Source organism: Lampris incognitus, chromosome 4 (assembly GCF_029633865.1).
Source record: "Lampris incognitus isolate fLamInc1 chromosome 4, fLamInc1.hap2, whole genome shotgun sequence".
Classification (NCBI taxonomy): domain Eukaryota; kingdom Metazoa; phylum Chordata; class Actinopteri; order Lampriformes; family Lampridae; genus Lampris; species Lampris incognitus.
The window spans coordinates 26,486,793-26,503,803 of record NC_079214.1 but is presented as its reverse complement, the minus strand read 5'-3'; positions in this window follow the sequence as shown (position 1 = coordinate 26,503,803).

Genomic DNA, 17,011 nt, shown 5'->3' with positions numbered 1-17,011 from the left:
GGTGCTGTTCGATTGTGCTGGGATTGATTGGTGATGTCTGCGGGCTCTGGGTTGTTTGATCGGGTCTGCCTGTGATGCTGTGTCAGTCCAAATAAAGAATGCAACGTAGAGGTTGTGTCGAGCGACAGCGCTGTGTCCTGACGTGATTTCTAAATACAATATTGGCGACGAGGATGGCTGATATCTCTCTCCCACCACCTGCCCCCTTCCTGGCATTACCTGGCGAGCCCCCGGTACCATGGACTCGCTGGCTACATAGTTTTGAAAATTACATCATCGCCTCAGGGCTCGGCGACGTGAGCCAGGCTAGGAAGACGGCTCTGTTGCTACACTGCTTGGGAGCAGAGGGTCATCGTGTGCTCGGGACTCTGGGGAACGTCACAAACTTTGACGAAGCTGTGGGACTTATGAGCACCCATTTCGCTGCTCCACAGAGTGCCCTCCTTCGGCGATTTATATTCCGTCAGCGACACCAACTGCCTGGTGAGTCTGTGCAGCAGTACGTAGCTAATTTGCGAGGGCTAGCTAGCTCATGCAAGTTTGGCGCGCTTCAGGACGAGATGGTTCGCGACCAGCTAATCGAACACACCAACAACGCAAAGGTGCGTGAGACTCTCCTGCTGGAAAAAGACGATCTGCTGCTGTCCAGAGCAATTACCATCGCACTATAGGTTGAGAGAGCAGCTGAGTGTGCTGCTATGCTAAATACACAGCAAGTGGCCACCTCCAGTCAAGCTGCCAACGACTCCTCCCTCTACTCACGGCCGCCCCTCGGGACGCAACCCAGCCAGAGCGAGGCGGGCGCCGGCTCCACTGGGGACGTCTTGCAACTGCAACGACGGCGTTCTCGGCCCCGCCCTCAACAGTCCTGTGGTAACTGTGGATCTCGGTCTCATGTTTCAAGGGCTCAGAACTGCCCTGCCCGTGGCCAGACATGCCGTAGCTGCGGTAAGCAAAATCACTTTGCCAACGTCTGGTGTGGCCTTCTGACCCTCTGGCTGGGTCAGAGGGCCACACCCCCCAGTCTTCAACAGCCGTCATTCACAAGGTGAGCTCTGGGCCAGTGTCATTCAAATCATGCACAGTCAACATTAATGATGTGTGCATCCTCCTGCTGTTGGACACCGGTGCAGGTGTGTCTCTCCTGAATGTTGATACCTACAGTCAATTTTTCGGTTCACTGTCACTGTCCGCACCCTCAGCTGTCCTCTGTGGGTATGGTGACTCCAAAATCGATCTGGTTGGCTCTCTCCAAGTGACTGTCCACTATGGAACCAAGCTGGTGCCCAATGCAGTTTTTCATGTGGCATGCCGTGGGGCCAACCTGATGGGCCTGGACCTGTTCTCCGCTCTGGGGTTCTCCCTCTTAGACACAAGGGGGGCAGCAATCCTGACTGTTGCCACACCTTCGCAGCAGAAGTGGCCATCGCTGTTTATGGGGCTGGGCTGCCTCTCCGCCTTCGCCCATCAACCTCTCCTCAACCCTGCTGTGAAATCTGTCATCCAACCACTGCGCCGCATCCCGTTGGCTCTCCGCGATGGGGTCTCCGCTGAGCTGCAACAACTGCTGGAAGCTGGCATCATTGAACCGGTGGACGCGTCACCTTGGGTCTCAAACCTCGTGGTGGCTAAGAAGTCGGGGGACCTGCGTGTCTGCGTCGATCTACGTGCAGTAAATAAGGCAGTGGTCCCTGATAAGTATCCACTGCCCACCTCAGAAGAACTCACTGCTCAGTTCTATGGCTCTGAGGTTTTCTCCAAGCTCGACCTCAGACAGGGGTACTTACAGGTGCCCCTCCACCCCAGCAGCCGAAACCTCACAGCCTTTGTGACACATGCAGGAGTGTTTCGCTACACCAGGATGCCTTTCGGTCTCAGCTCCGCCCCTAGCTGCTTCCAGAAAATCATGCTCTCCGTGCTGGCTGGCATACTGGGCGTGGCCATTTATCTGGACGATATAGTGGTACACGGGCCCACCAGTGAAATCCACAACAAGCGCCTCAACATGGTCTTCGCAGCCCTGTCCAAGCACAAGCTAACTCTCAATGCTGAGAAATGTGTCCTCTCTGTGTCAGCCATCGAGTTCGTGGGGTTCCGGCTGTCAGCGAGCGGTGTAACTCCACTACAATCCAACGTGGACGCCATTCAGGCCATCCCTGAGCCCAGCTCGGCCGCCCAGGTCGCCTCCTTCCTGGGTATGACAAGTTACTACCTGAGGTTTCTTCCCCAGTACTCTGCGACCACAGCCCCCCTGCACCAGCTGCTGCGTAAGGACGAGCCATGGGTGTGGTCAAAGGCATGCAGTGACGCTGTGTGTGGTCTCAAGACTCAACTGACTTCACCACCAGTGTTGGCTCACTTCGACATCTCCAGCTCCACCTTTGTGACCTGTGACGCATCAGCCACAGTGATAGGGGCTGTGCTGTCTCAAACCCAGAACGGTGTGGAGAAGCCCACCGCCTTCGCCTCCCGTGCCCTCAACCTGACCGAGCAGCGGTACTCCGTGGGTGAGCGTGAGGCGTTAGTCTGTATCTGGGCTTGTGAAAGGTGGCACCTCTACCTCTATGGCCGCTCCTTCACCCTCACGACAGATCACCAGGCCCTGACAGCGCTGCTGTCCACATCTGGGGCAGGTCACAAACCCCTGAGGCTGCACCGCTGGTCTGACCGCCTCCGCCAGTACAACTTCAGCCTGCAGTTCACCCCAGGCAGAGACAATGTCGCCGACCTGCTCTCTCGCTCTGTCTCCACCCCAGCTCCTCAGACGGACACTGACTGTGTGGAAAAGGACATTGTCCAAATGCTACACACACCCCTTCAGGCCACTGTCTCTCTGCAGAAGCTGAGGGCAGCCTCCGAACAGGACCCTGTCCTCTCCGCACCTACATCCAGAACGGCTGGCCTCACAAGGTCCCAGAGGAGCTGGCTACGTTCGCCCGAGTCAGACAGGAGCTCTCCTGCTGGAACGACACCTGCGTGGCACGTAGGTTTTGCACAGTGGTCCCAGCTGCTCTCCGTGCGCGTGTTTTGAATATGGCACATGAAGGCCACCTGGGCATTGTGAAACTGAAACAGCGCTGCCGAGACCTGGTGTGTTGGCTGGGGATAGACAGAGATATTGAGGCTCTGGTGAAGGACTGTTCTGCCTGCCTTGTGAGTGGCAAGACTGGCCACCAGGCTCCCCCACCCCTGCAACCTCTCGCCTGGGCCTCTCAGCCCTGGGAACACCTGCAGTTGGACATTTGTGGTGAGATCCATGGAGTTCCCCACCACCAACGCTTCATGGTGGTCGCCTACGATCTACACTCAAAATGGCCTGAACTCACCACTTCTGGCACTGTGACCTCACAGATCATCATCGACTTCCTGGACTCTCTTTTCTCTCGCTGGGGCCTCCCAAAGACCATCACCACTGACAACGGCCCTCAGCTGGTCTCCGCTGAGTTCACTGCTTATCTCGAAAGCAAGAGCATCCGTCATATACGCACTGCGTACTACCACCCCCAGGCCAATGGCGGCGTTGAACGTTTTCACCAGTCACTGAAGAACGGCCTCAGAGCACACATGGCCCAAGGGTGCTCTTTCACGCAGGCCATCCGTCACACTCTGCTGCACTATCGGGCCACACAGCACTCGACCACAGGCGTCTCCCCAGCCTCTCTCATGCTAGGCCGGGAACTGTGCATGCCCCTTGACAGGCTCCGCTCCTCCACACCCCAGGCACCTCCCTCTGGGGTCAGAGCCTCAGTCACTCCTCAGCAGACGCGGATGAAGCAACGGTTTGACCAGTCAAAATGAACCAGGGTGCCAGACATCAACGTGTCAGACTGGGTCGGGGTCCGCAGGCCCCACAGGGACAATAAAATGGCTTCATACTGGTCCTCTCCTCTCCAAGTCACCCGTCAGCTGGGCCCAGCCACCTACCTCCTCAGCGATGGCACTCGGTGGCACTCCAGTCGTCTACGGAAGGTGTCAGCTCCGCCACACACAGCTGGTGACACAACCTTAGCCATTCCCTCAGCATGGCGAGATGCCCCGGGGCTTCATGCAGCTCCTACACGGGCCCCAGACATTCCTGGGCCTCAGCTTCCCCTGCCTTCTCCCTCCCCACCTCGGCCTGCCCAGCCTCAGGCCGCCCCGCGACCTGTTCGCACACGTTTACGCCCTGGCCACCTAGAGGACTTTGTGTCAACCTTTCATGTTTGAAATCCTGCCGGGGGGGGGGGGGTGTTATGTCTGCACACATCGACAGTGCTGCATTTGATTTGGTGCTGTTCTATTGTGCTGGGATCGATTGGTGATGCCTGCGGGCTCTGGGTTGTTTGGTCTGCCTGTGATGCTGTGTCAGTCTAAATAAAGAATGCAACGTAGAGGTTGTGTCGAGCGACAGCGCTGTATCCTGACGTGATTTCAAAATACAATAGACAGGTTACAGGAATACTACATCTCCCTTCTTAAAATAAAATGCCTTCATAACATACAAAACATTTGGCATCAATCACATTTCTACTGCCCCTTAAGTAAACATGTTATGACATAAGTGCATTATTTTAAACGTGCACATTTTTTAAAACACTGTAAATATTTCAAGGCAACACTGAAAACATAATGTAGCCCCGTCTAAAATCTGACATTTCAGACAAATATATATGACTTAATAAAATTTTAAAAAGTATTTCATGAAAATCAGTTAAGATGAATGTTTAATACAGTTCATGTGAATAAAAAAAAGAAAAGCACTATAGGCTGATAAATGTCATTGCGTTACGTTCATTGTAGTGTCAATAAAGTTAATAGAAATTTAAATAGTTTGTTTGGCTATACAAATCAAGGGAAAAACGTGGACTGTTCACAAACTAACTTTTGGCAATATTTGGTTGCCTGTCATGATATTTTGTTAATTGCATTGGTTGTTGCCAACTTAAAAGCCAATAAGAATGGCGGAGGGGCGAGAAACTCAAGCTGAACCCGTAGGTCCGATTCAGGGAGTTAGTCAGACGACAAGCAGACAGCTATATGAAGGACGTTCTGAAAACACCAAGAGAGAGAGAGCGGAGCGTAATGTACTTTACCCGGTGAATGCAGAGTTTTCCAATGTGTAAAGGACGTGTACAATCTGCCGAAGGTAAATATCTCAGTATATGTGTTTTGTATCACTCTGTAACGATGCTATATCTGAGTAAAGAATTGTCATGCTAGTCGCGATTAGCGTATTAGCCTATTAGCCTGTGTTTCCTGTAGTAGCAGCAGCTCATGTAACTGTGTGTTAGCATATATTTATTTTAGCAACCCGCTAAAGCTTAACTGAACTCAATATGAAAAGTAATGAGTTTCATGATGAGTACAGTGACTGAGGAAAAAAAACTGTCATGTACACTCATTAGACCGAGAGGATCAGGAAGTACTCCTTGGACCTTAAAGACAAGTAGATGTCTTCCACACAGCTTCTCCCTTCATCCGGACATGTTGACGATTTCCCGCCTGTGTTTCACTCGTGGTTTTCATCGCCTTGACTCGCTTCATTCGTCAGTTCCAACTCATGGTCTGTGAGTAACAATAACCAATGCACGTGCTATTTTATTTTGCTGCGTGACGTAGTCAAGTGAAACGGCCATTTGTTTTTGGTCACCACGCTCCCAAGCATCGACTCAGGCCTGCAACATTTTATTTTGAAAAGAGACATGCTTTTTTTGTTTGTTTGTTTTTTTGCAGTATTGAGGGTGTGTGTGAGAGTGTGTGTGGGCCCTTTGGATAGGAGGTATATAGGTAACGAAATACGACGTGTTTAAAGTCAAATGGAATTTAATTAGAAAGCCCATTATCAAAAGGTCAATACATTTAAGTGATGTGAAGTATTGTCGCGGTTTTTCTATAGCCCGGGTAACTATGGATGGAGGCGGGGACTTTTAGGTGCGACAAACCGGGCTTCACCACCGTTAGCTAGATAGCTGCGCCAATGCTAGGGCTAGCCTGCTAGTTAGCTAGTTAGCCGTGTGCTAATGGGTTAGCAAGCTCACCTTGGGACCAGGGCTGGTGATGGAACAGGGCGGCTGAGCTCTAGGCGGGGCGGGAGATGGATGGCTGCTCTCCGGGGTGCGTCTCTCTCTCTCTCTCTCTGTACTCTGGCTCCGGTGTGACCGGGTGAATGTCTCTCTCAGTCTCTCTGGGGAAGCTCTCGGGGGTAGTCAGCTAGCTACAGGTACCGAGGCAGTCTGCTGCTAACACTACCACTGCTAGCCACCGTATCTACTGTCTAGCCCAGGATACGCTAGGTTTCCCTGCTCTATCCCACGCTAAGGTGACAGTCTACAATATGGTTACTAAACAGTTCTGGCGCTTTGTCTCTCCCGCGGTGTCTAATATAGTTGCGTCTGTGACAGCGCGAGCTAACCTGTGATTGGTCCTCTAGCTGCACGAGCCCAGTGCAACATTCCAAGTACATCCCCAGGCATTTCCCACTACACTGCCCCCCTCCAGCACTGTTGAGTCCCTTCAACATAAATGAACAACAGACTACAAAGATCAGTCTGATTAATCTAACACGATAAACGGGACAGAACACCCGCGAAATGAACTAGGCCCGGAACAAAGGGCGTCAAACAAATGTGGGTGGTCGCTATCCATACTGGACTCTTGTGACTAGCCTAGTAACCCCCAAGTCAACTAGTCACGTCCGTCAAAGTTAGTCTAGGAGCCAGGCGGGCCTCCGGACTGGCCGGCCCCGTCTGGTGGTGTACGGGAGATGGGACTCAGCGGCGTCGGCTTCGTCTCCTTCTGGGTCAGGGGCGTTGGACTGCCCGCCCGGAGCACAGGCTGCTGTCCCACGTCGTTGGGTGATTGTCGACTCGCCTGAAGAGTAGCTGGCAGCAGTGTGTTGGAGCGGCTGGAACCGAGCCGGGGAGCCTGGTGTGCTGGGTCCTCCATCGTCGTTTGCGTGGAACAGGTCCTCCAGCCGGAGATCAAGGTCTTCATCGATCTCCTCCTGCTCTGTCACTCCTTCGTACTCCTCTGTTCTCTGCGCCCCCGGCTCCTCCATGTCAGCAGCGGGAGGACCTCCTTCAGGTGTTTCCTGCGGCCCTATGGCTGGTGCTGGAGCAGACAACAGAGCATGGCGCCTCCGCTGAATCCAGACCGGCACGTCGTCTGAGAGGTAGGGTAGCAGTCGATCGTGGTGGAGGACTCTCTCCTTACGACCTTCCTGGACTCTGTACAAGACGTCTCCCATCTTCTCTGTGATGAGGCCGGGACCTCTCCACCGTGGCTTCAACTTTGGAGATTGACCCTTCTTCCTGGTGTCGTCCCGGACATACACTAGATCTCCAGGGTGAAATGTGCGTTGTCGAGCACGTAGGTCGTGGTCCTTCTTGTTCCTGAGCTGGGCAGCACGGAGATGCTGGCGCGCCACTTCGTGGGTGTCCCGCATGTTCGCCTCCAGGTCAGCAACGTACTCGGCTGGGGAAGTGCGATGAACGTTGGCTTCCTGCACCCTCAGGGTGAGTCCTTGCGGCTGGTTGACTTCTCGCCCAAGCATCATCCGGTTTGGTGTGTAACCCGTACAGGCATGGGGTGAGCTGCGGTAAGCCCCGGCGAGGAGGTGGAGGTGTTGGTCCCACTCGCTCTGGTGTTTCCCCACGTAACAGCGGATCATTTGCAGGAGAGTTCGGTTGAACCTCTCGACTTGACCATTCGACGCAGGATGGTAGGGGGTCGTTCTGGTCTTGGCCACCTGGAGAAGTTCACAGAGCTCACGAAACAGGGCACTCTCGAAGTTGCATCCCTGGTCTGTGTGGATCTCCAGGGGTACTCCAAACCTGGAGAGGAACTCCTGTAGCAGCTTCTGAGCGGTGATCTCTGCAGTTTGCTCGGGGATCGGGGCCACCTCCACCCAGCGCGTGAACTGGTCCACCATCACAAGGATGTATCGGTTCCCCATCTTGGATACTGGGAGCGGTCCAACCACGTCGATGTGAACCCTGTCCCTAGGAGCGCCGGCCTGGTACATCTGCAAGGCAGCTCTGCCTGTTCTTCCAGAGGATTTACACGCCTGACATTCAGGACAGCGTCGGACGAACTGGTTCACACTGTCAGTCAGACCAACCCAGTAGAACTCTCTGCGAACTCGATGGTAGGTCTTCTCACGGCCCAAGTGACCGGACAGCAGGGCGCAGTGACACAAACGTAGGACCTCTTCTTGGAGCGCTGTTGGAACAATGAGACGGAGGATGGATGGCGTGTCAGCTCCTTCGTCCCAGCGGTAGTACAGGACTCCATTTCGCCTTTCTACTTGCGTCCAGACCAACCAGTACTTCCGTGCAGCAGGTCCTTCCAGCGCCATCTCCTCCTGTGACGGTAGCTTCCCCTCATCCTTCCACTGGTGCAACTTCGCTAGCACGGCGTCTCCCCTCTGGCGCTCCGCTAGCTCGTTGGTCGAATACTGGGCTAACCAGTTGATAGCAGGTGGTTCACTCTCTTCGGCACCATTCTGATGTTCATTGACAGGTTGTGACATCGTTAGGCCTCCTGCCTCTCCTCCTGGAGCCGATGGTGGAACGCCCTCTTCTGCCGCTCCGGAGGTGTTCTCTTCCGAGTCAGTTCGACGGATCGCTAGCGGGACCACATCATCCACATCGTCGCTGAACCTTACCCAATGGTGGTGTTCACGGTGACAGTAGGAGCAACCTCCACAAGGCAGCGAGTCCAGACTCTCCCCAGCATGATAGCAGTCACAGGCGGGTTTGGGTGACCTGGACAGCGCGTCCGCGTTGCTGTGCTTGACTCCTGGCCGGTGTTCGATTTTGAAGTCGTACTGGCTCAGCTCCTCGATCCACCTCGCCAGCTGGCCTTCTGGGCTCTTGAACCGAAACAGCCAAATCAAACTGTTATGGTCCGTCCGGATGATGAACGACCGGCCCAACAGGTAGTGGCGAAACTGCCGTGTGAAGCGGACTACAGCCAGAAGCTCTCGGCGTGTGACGCAGTATCGCTGCTGTGTGCTTTGCAGATGTGCACTGGCGTAGGCTATGACCTTTTCTTCTCCTGCTTGCATCTGTGACAGGACAGCTCCACGCATGTGTTGGACGCGTCAGTGTCGAGCAGAAACAGTCCATCTCGAGTGGGGTATGCCAGAAGAGGTGCCGTGGTGAGTCTTGCCTTTAACTCCTCGAAGGCTACTTGTTGTGTGTCGCCCCACTTAAACTCCTCCCCCTTTTTCTGAAGTTCGTAGAGGGGGCTGCACAGATGGGCAAATCCTCGCACAAACCGTCTGTAGTAGTTACACAAGCCGAGAAAAGCCTGGAGCTCAGTGAGGTTTCTTGGGGTCCTCCAGTCGTTCACAGACTTCACAAGCACCGGGTTCGGGCTGACTCCGTCTCCGCTCACGACATGCCCCAAGAACAGGACCTCCCTCCGCAGCAGGTGGCATTTAGATGGCTTGAGTTTGAGACCGTACGCCCGGATGCGCTCCAAGACCTTCCCCAGGCTCTGCAGACCCTCTTCGACTCCACGCCCCAGCACAATGATGTCGTCGAGGTATACAAGCAGGTGTCTCCACTGTAACCCTCTCAACACCACCTCCATCGCACGTTGAAATGTGCCGGGCGCATTGCACAGCCCGAAGGGCATTCGGGTGTACTCGAACAGCCCATAGCGTGTTATAAAGGCTGTCTTTCCACGATCATCCGGGTGCACTCCAATCTGCCAATATCCACTTTGCATATCTAAAGTCGAGAATACAGTGGCCCCCTCGAGGGTGTCCAGACACTCTTCGATCCGCGGCAGTGGATATGCATCTTTGAGAGTCAGGTCGTTGAGTCTTCTATAATCTATGCACCACCGCACACCTCCGTCCTTCTTTCTAACTAACACCACTGGAGAGGCCCATTCCGAAGTGGATGGTGTAATCACTCCGGCCTCTAGCATGCTCTTCAGGTGCCGCTCCTCTTCTTGTTGAAAGCCCAGGGGCGTGCGCCGAGCCGGTTGTCGGACAGGTTGGCCTTCGCTAGTGTTGATTCGGTGCTGGACCGCATCGAAGCGCCCCAGGTCCGCGTCACTGGCCGCGAACACGCCCTGGTGTTCAATCAGGAGTTGTTGCAGGGCCCTCTGCTGATCCTCATCCAACCCTTCACTGGCGGACTCATACAGGGACGACAGATGGTCGGGCAGACCCATAGTTGGTGACGACTCCATCCGTCGGACTGTGGCTGGTTCATTTTTTCGGCTCATGTCGTCCTCTTGTGGGGCCTGAAGCTCCTCTTCCGCCTCCACTAGCACGCTGAGGCAGGCTCCTTTCTTCAGCCTAACTTCTTTCGGCATCAGGTTACACAGTCGCACAGGGACGTGTGGGGCAACGTTGACCAACACACTGCCAGATGAAACTCCCTCGGTGAGGCCAGCAGGCTCCAGGACGGCGGAGATACCTGCCTTGGGGCTTTCCACCACACCCCAGACGTCCTGCTCGCTCTCCGCTGATAGTGTCAAAGAGTCCTGCAGCAGTACGCGAGAGACGGCGTACTCCCCCACGGACGTACCCACGATAACTGTGGCCACTGGCTCCCCTTCGACGTAGACCTGGCCTCCCCCGGATACAGTGACATGAGCGGCCAACATGAGATCTAGGCCCAGGAGGAAGGGGTCGCGGATGGGCGCGACGAACACATCCCATTCGATGGTCTTGGGGCCCAAGCGGATGGTCACCCTATACTTCGGGGTTTCAGCCATGTCTTTACCCTCTTCAGCGTTACGCAGAATGGCGATTCCGACGCTCGGCTGGTCGGCCAGATTTAATCGTTGGAATGTGTCTCGGGACATCACCGTGGCTTCGGCCCCTGTGTCAACGATGCACTTCAGCTGCAGGCTGTTCACGGTGATGGGAATGACGAGACTGGGTCCATTCCCCGAGGCTCGGCCGAGATTGACTGATGGCTGCTCGCTGACCTTCCTCGGAGCCCTCGGGCTTGGTGACCGTGAGTTACACTCTCGCTTGAAATGGCCCTCCTCTCCACACTGGTAACAGGTCCCTTTGCTGCGGGAACTTGGGCTCGGGGACCGCTGCGCGCGTTGCCCCGTGTGCGCGTAGGTAGCCCGCTCAAGCGTCCTTCCCCGTTCCACTCCTACTTGTTCTTTGACCATGTACCGCTCGATGTTTAAGAGCACCTTGTTAATGTTGTCGATGCCACTGGCCAGGGTCTTGAGCTCGGGGGTGCTCATGCTGTCTCCTACCGGCGGAGGACTTGGAGAGCTATCGCGACGCCGCTCGTCTTCCCATGCTACTCGCCGGATTCTCCCTTTTCCTTCAACCTCTCGCCCCAGCGTCGCTTTAAAGTCATACTCGCGTGCCTCAACCTTCCTGATTGCTCCAGCTAGTGTTTTGGGTTCTGCCCCCAGGACTTCATACGCGATGTTTTGGTTCTTCAGCCCGCGCAGAAAGGCTTCTGCAGCGTAGGCCTCCTGCAGTGTAACACCAACCTGCGGGTATGCCAGTGTGACAAGTCTCCTCACTTCCTCGCCAAACTCATAGAGGGTCATCTCTCTGGCCTGCTTAACCTCGCTGAGTTTACGGCGCGCAGTTCCCTCAGGCAGCTCTTTACCGTAGCGGCGGCGTAACTGGGTGATGAGCGCGTGGTAGTCATCTTTTATCGGAGCCGGCTGCGCGATGACAAAAGACATGGCGTTGTCCCTCAGTCGGAGATACAAGGCGTCCAAACAGGTCTCGTCGGTCCAGCCCCTCTTTCTCGCCATCCGTTCGAATGGTCCAACGAAACTATCCCAGTCGCCCTTACCATCAAAAGTGGCGAGGAGCTTGATGTCATTTTCGTGTCCTCGGTCGGGACCTTGTGAGCTTCGGTTGCCGCTCCGACTTTGAAGGTCTCCTGTCTGGCTCTGTTGACCTCTAGAGGAACCTGCCTGCCCTCCAACGCTGTCATCCAGCAGGTTTCGGCTGCCGTTGCTGTCCAGGGACATTTGGCCACCCTGCATCCCGTGGGGGGGTGGTACTGCAGTCGCTCCATTTTTTCCACCATGACCGATCGGAGTGCTGGTAAGTGGTGCGGGCTCACTGGGTCCATTTCCTGTATAGCGCAGGGCTGCTGGGGCCGCTTTGCTGCTCGGCCAGGCTGGCGTCTCCTCGTTGCGCCGGTCGCTCAAGTTAGCCACTGCGGCCATAGCTGCTGGCAACAGGTGATCAGCGCCGTCTCGCTGTCTGGCCCCTGGGTTCTCCCGGGCCGGGGTGAACTGCGAGAGTAGGCTCATGTCTTGCACCGTTCTGCTAGTTCGTTCTCCGAGCACAGCCCCTGCCGACCCTACACCACTATCGCTTTGAGGGCTACTAGGAGAAACCCCTTGCTTCACTACTTGAGCGATGGGCGACAAACCGGGAGGCTCACCTTGGATATCTGAACGATGACGGGCCCAATCGGTGCGCTGAATGGGAGGTGTGGGGGGACGAGATCGCTTAGCCACCGCTTCCGCTAGTCCATCGATACGCGCTGTGAGGGCCTCCATCTGCATCTCTATCTGGCGTTGCATCTTAACCTGGGTCTGGCGTTCCATGTTTTCCATCTGGCGTTGCATCTGAACCTGGGTCTGGTTCATGGTTTCCATCTGCGCCAGGAGGAGCTTCATCCAGGCGTGCTCTCCGGGGTCTTCTGTCCCCACACCAGCACCATCCAGACTCAACTCAGACTGTTCTTTTACATTTTCTTTGTCCTGTGACATTTTTATTTTTCCACTGATTTACGTGACTACTGAAGAAATTACAGTGCTTCACAAAATGGCTTCTTGCTAGCTGGGTTAGCTCACAGTGTGCAGGCTGAATTATGCCGCCATGTGACCGGGGCAGGATCCTCCGGTGTTGAGATTATGGCGAATCCCAACCTTTTATCCCACTTCTGACACCACTTGTCGCGGTTTTTCTATAGCCCGGGTAACTATGGATGGAGGCGGGGACTTTTAGGTGCGACAAACCGGGCTTCACCACCGTTAGCTAGATAACTGCGCCAATGCTAGGGCTAGCCTGCTAGTTAGCTAGTTAGCCGTGTGCTAATGGGTTAGCAAGCTCACCTTGGGACCAGGGCTGGTGATGGAACAGGGCGGCTGAGCTCTAGGCGGGGCGGGAGATGGATGGCTGCTCTCCGGGGTGCGTCTCTCTCTCTCTCTCTGTACTCTGGCTCCGGTGTGACCGGGTGAATGTCTCTCTTAGTCTCTCTGGGGAAGCTCTCGGGGGTAGTCAGCTAGCTACAGGTACCGAGGCAGTCGGCTGCTAACACTACCACTGCTAGCCACCGTATCTACTGTCTAGCCCAGGATACGCTAGGTTTCCCTGCTCTATCCCACGCTAAGGTGACAGTCTACGATATGGTTACTAAACAGTTCTGGCGCTTTGTCTCTCCCGCGGTGTCTAATATAGTTGCGTCTGTGACAGCACGAGCTAACCTGTGATTGGTCCTCTAGCTGCACGAGCCCAGTGCAACATTCCAAGTACATCCCCAGGCATTTCCCACTACAGTATCTTGTCCTTTGAATAATTGTTATTTTTATTATTGATTTAGATATTTGTTTTTTACATTTACTAAATTCATAATTTGCATTTAAAGTATTGTGTGTGTCATGTTTACATTTCATGAAGGTGTATTTTGGGTTAGAAGTATAAATATTTATTAAAGAAATTGTTCATTAGGGAACAAATACTTTAAAACATAATTCTTAGTAGGATTAAACAAAAGTAGCATTGTGGCGGACACTAGGGGCTATGCCTCTCACCCAGCAGGACTGTGAGCTGGGGGCGTGGTTTACGTTCCCGGGCTTGCTGGTGCAGGGTTGTTCCTGCTTTAGTTTGGTTTTGGAGCTGAGGAATAAACAGCAAACTCGCCTTCGTCTCCTGTGTTTTTTCCTCATCCTGCCACATTGGTGACCCCGAATTGAACATGTTTGGAGCAGAAGATGAGTGTGAATCCACTTCGGCCACGCCGCCCCAACTCTCACAGCCGGCCGTTTTCGCCGCGGCTGTGAAGCTCCCAGAGTTCTGGCAGAGCGACCTGGCTTCGTGGTTCCAGCATGTCGAGGCGCTGTTCCACCTGCGTGGAATCTCCGCGGACGACTCAAGATATTATTTGGTCGTCGCTGCGCTGGACCAGCAGTCCACACGCCGGGCCATGCAGCTGTTGCGCGCCCCTCCGCAACACGGTAAATACGTCGCCCTCAAACATCTTCTGCTCCGGAGGTACAGCCTATCTGCCGCAGAGAGGGCAGATAGAATCCTTTCCCTATCCGGTTTGGGCGACGAGACGGCTGTGGATCTCATGGACAATATGCTGTCGCTGCTAGGCTCGGACGAAGGAGGATTCCTTTTCCCGCACGTTTTCCTGCGCCAGCTCCCGTCTCCTGTGCGCGCGGCTTTGGCTAACTCCCCGTGTCTGGCCGCTGGTGACTGCCGAGGTTTGGCTGAGGAGGCCGATCGGGTCCTGCTGGCTACCAGACGGTTCTCTGTGCAGTGTGGCATCTGAGCCTCTGCAGCCGGCGTCGGAGGACGCGGACCCGGCGCTGGTGGCTGGAGTAACTGCCCGGAGACGGCGCGGGAGAAGCCTCTTTTTCTTCCACCAGCGGTTCGGCGGCAAGGCGAGGCGCTGCGTCCCTCCGTGCACGTTTGAGGCGCCGGGAAACTCCAGGGCCAGCGCGCAGTAGCAGCTGTGGGCGCTGGCGGACGTAGTGAGCTGCTCTTCATTAAGGACACGATGTCAGGAAGACGGTTTCTGGTGGACTCAGGCTCGCAAAAGAGCCTACTCCCTCCTGCTAAGACACAGGTCGACCGAAGGCGGCGGCCCACAGTTAAGTGCAGCTAACGGTTCGTCCATTGCGACATTTGGCACAAGGTTGGTGACTGTTTGTTTCCACGGGCGCCATTTTGAGTGGGACTTTGTAGTGGCCGCCATTACTGTTCCTATTATCGGCGCGGATTTTCTGTGTGCTAATGGTCTGCTGGTTGATGTTGCAAACCGCCGTTTAATTGATGCTGTGTCTTTCGCCACTGTTCCGTGCGAGACAGGGGGAGCCGGGCCGTTAACACACGCTAACTTTTTAGCATTAGGGGATGTTTTTCAGCGTTTGCTGGCGGATTTTCCATCGGTGACTACACCTGCTGTAATGAATGAAAGGTCACGTGTTTAACTTGACCTACTCACGGGTGTACGTGCAGTGCGTGTGACGTATAGAGGAAGGGAGACGCGCATGTTATGAAGGTTGTATGTCGGATGAACGCTAGTAAAAGCTACACAGTTAAGAACCTACGAAGTCGGCTCGTTCTTGAATTATTCTTATGTCAGTAAGACAAGGCGTCTACGGACATTACATGGTGTCAGAATAGTCTGTGTATCTGAACACGAGCGGTCATGCCGAAGTTTAATCCGCCGAGTGAATTCAAGTTTGACTGCCCCGTTGAATGGCCGGAGTGGAGACAACGGTTTTCGCGCTTCAGGCTCGCGACAAAGCTGGATAAAGACGACGGGGAGATTCAAGTGAGTTCGCTGATTTATGCAATGGGCAGCGAGGCTGAAAAGATATTCAGCTCGTTTGACTTCGCGGCGGAGGGTGATAAAGTGGACTATGATATCGTACTGAAAAAGTTCGACGACTACTTTATTCCCCGCCGTAACATCATACATGAGAGGGCGTGCTTCTATCAACGTAGCCAGCAGCCAGGAGAGACAGCGGAGATGTACATCCGGACATTGTACGAGCTGTCTGAACACTGTGAGTTTGGGGACAAGAGGGATGAACATATCAGAGATCGTCTGGTAGTGGGCATAAAAGACAAAGTGCTCTCCCGTCAGTTCCAGCTCACAGCGGACCTTACTCTGGTGAAAGTCATTGAACAAGTGCGCCAGGCGGAGGCAATAACAAAGCAGCTCAGCCTCCAAGCTAACCAACCAGAGGCCCAGCTGGCTAACGTCAATGTTGTCCGATGGCGGGACGAACGCCAAAACAAAAAGGGCGGACAGCGTCATGGTTGCAGCAGACCTGCAACCAACAAAGTAGATGAATGCGGGAGGTGCGGCAAGACGCAGCACACCGATGAGCGGAAGTGTCCTGCAACGAACAGTAAGTGCAACAAGTGTCATAAAAAGGGACATTGGGAGCGTGTATGTCACTCTAAAGCGGTGAGAGAAGTCACTGAAGAGGTTAAACAGCTGTACTTTCTGGGAGAAGTTGGCAAAGAGAGCAGTCAGGAAGATTGGACTGTTAGTTTAACAATAAGTGATGTACCAATAACCTTTAAAATTGACACGGGGGCTGACGCTACTGTTATCAACCAAGGGACATTTAAAAAGCTGAAGCCAAACATAAAACTGGGACCTCCTGACACATGCTTCATAAGCCCAGGTGGAAACATCAGCTGCATAGGACAGTTTCAAGCCACAACCAACTACAAGGAGAAACAATACTCCTTTCCAGTGTATGTGATCAAGGGGAGAGGCAGCTGTCTGCTGAGTCGTCCAGAGGCAGTGGAGATGGGTCTAGTGAAGCGGATGAATGAGGTCAGTGGAGTTTTCGGTTCAAGTGGACTGCTGAAAACAGACCCAGTGAAAATAGCTCTGGTGGAGGGTGCCCAGCCATACGCGGTGCATACAGCCAGACGGATACCGCTGCCACTTGTACCACTGGTTAAGAAAGAACTGCAGCGCATGGAAAATGAGGGCATTATTGAAAAAGTGACTCAGCCCACAGAATGGTGCGCCGCTATGGTGCCGGTGCTGAAACCGAACAAGAAAGAGGTTCGCTGCTGCGCTGACCTCAGGAGGCTGAATCGAGCGGTGAAACGTGAGAAATACGTGCTGCCCACTATGGAGGAAATAATGCCAAGGCTCGCAGGGTCAAAGTTCTTCACAACGTTGGATGCAGCAAGTGGGTTTTACCAGATCCCCTTGCATGAAGACAGCAGGGGGCTCACCACTTTCATCACCCCATTTGGGAGGTATGCTTTCTGCCGCCTTCCATTTGGTATAACGAGTGCTCCAGAGAT